The sequence below is a fragment of the Gavialis gangeticus genome, unplaced genomic scaffold (genome assembly GCF_001723915.1).
Source record: "Gavialis gangeticus isolate Ggan-Ray unplaced genomic scaffold, GavGan_comp1, whole genome shotgun sequence".
Classification (NCBI taxonomy): Eukaryota; Metazoa; Chordata; order Crocodylia; family Gavialidae; genus Gavialis; species Gavialis gangeticus.
In genome coordinates this window covers 24,485,579-24,487,497 of record NW_017729002.1, presented here as the reverse complement: position 1 = coordinate 24,487,497, position 1,919 = coordinate 24,485,579, and the positions used below count along the sequence as shown (strand labels likewise).

The following is a 1,919-nucleotide window of genomic DNA, read 5'->3' as shown; positions in this document are numbered from 1 at the left end:
CCCCCCCCCCCCACTAAGGCAGCACCTGTTGCCCATGATGTGCAAACTTGTGCTGTGTGAGGAAGCCCAGAGGAAGGTCTCAGAGTAACAGCCACAACATTATCAGTGCAGTGTCCAGGGCTCTTCTGCATGCAGGGGTGGGATTAGCTACATTTGGAGGTGCATAGATACATAGGTCTGATATCGGATCGGTGTCGATATAAAGAAAACTGTCTGTATCAGATAAACGCCCATGCTCAGCACGGCACTCAAGCAGCAAGGAGCACAGTCGGCAGCATGGAGAGCTGCCTCCGGCTAGTAAGTCTGGTGTGGTGGAAGGGGAGGGAAGAGGGAAGGGGCGTGGTGGGGGAGCAGATCAATGCCCCCCATGTTGAGAGAGGGGGCAGGGGCAGGGGCAGGCAACTCCCACTGCTGCTTACACCCTGGGAGGGCATGAGGTGGGGGGCCCATGTGCCCCCAGATCTCGGTGGGGGGCCCATGTGCCCCCAGATCTCGGTGGGGCAGGGCAGGGCGAGCTGCAGCCGGGGCTCTTCTCAGTGGGGGCTGGGCTTGGAGTGGGCACTGGCAGCGCTGGAAGGATGCTGCATCCACCCCAAATTTTGCTGCCACTCCACTCCCAGCGCCACTGCCACCAGCCATCCAGTGCAGCCCCAGTTTCTCCTGGACCATGGGTGGAGGTGGAGCATTAAGCCTGGGCTGCACCGGGTGGCTGGCGGTGGTGGCACTAGAAGCAGAGTGATGCAGCATCCTCCTAGAGCTGCCAGCTCCTGCTCTGAGCCCAGCCCCCACCGAGAAGAGCCCTGCACAGCCCCAGCTGCAGCCTGCCCTGCCCCATGCAGATCTGGGGGGCATACTCCTCCCGTGCCCTCCCAGGGTGTAAGCAGCAGTGGGAGCCTGGCTCCAGGCCCTGCCCCCCCCGCCCCACCTGGGCAGCGCCTGCCCCTGCCCCTCCCTCACTGCAGGGGGTGTTGATCTGCCCACATCCCTTCCTTCTCCCCTCCCCTTCCACCACACCAGATTTACCAGCTGGAGGCAGCTGTATCAGAAATTGAATTGGTATCAGCCGATATGCCTCCTTAGATATTGGCTATCAGTATCAGCCCAAAAAATCTCTATTGGTGCATCCCTAGCTGCATTCACTACTGTAAACAACTTCAAGCACTACTCTGTACAGTCGGGGCCACTCCTTCCTTCATCCATCCTGGAGGAACTGCCCAGGGACTGAGATGTTAATCCCATACTGACATGGGATGGGCAGAGCCTGAGTCATTGCTACACAAACTCTCTCTGCATAAAGCCTCTTGTGGATACCACTCCCTCAATCCTCTTAGTCCAAATCCTGTCCTCCTCCCACAATCGTTCACACCAGGGTAGTTCCTATTGGGACAGGTATGAGGAAGCACAAGGCAAATAAGATCCTTTTGCTCGGCTGGACAGAGCTAGCAGGTAGAATCCCTGCATTTTTTATTTGGATTGGACTTTCCCTCCTAGGCTGCAGGCCGTTGGCTACCAGCAAGAATCATACTTCCTCTACTCTCTGCTTGAGAATTACCTCTCTAAGATATGTAGTATCACTCAACCATGACACGTACAAAGGATCATAGTTGAATTTCCCTTAGCAATATAATAAGACCAAACAAAGGGAGCTCTGGAGTAGCCTCCTGGGGATAGTGAATTGTTTATGGTTTGCATTTAACAGATCTAAAAAGTGCCTAGGAGCTTCTAACATTTTAACAAAGATGGCAGAACCCAGGGACACTAGGACCCAGGAGAAGCCGGCAGCAGGAGGTAGCAGCCCCCCCCAGCCATTTCCCTGCCACCCTGCCCCAGCACCATGTGGCTCCCAGTTGCATGGCTGGACCATGGGAGCATGGGCCCATGCCAGTACCGTGTGTGTGTGTGTGTGTGTGTGTGTGTGT

The 1,919-nt window shown here is 56.1% G+C and overlaps 1 protein-coding gene across 1 annotated transcript in view; it reads right to left on the bottom strand.

Annotated features, from left to right (window-relative positions):
- The window catches only part of PPL (periplakin), a 60,993-nt gene that overhangs the window by 16,909 nt on the left and 42,165 nt on the right, over window positions 1-1,919 (bottom strand). The gene's annotated exons all lie outside the window — the stretch shown is intronic.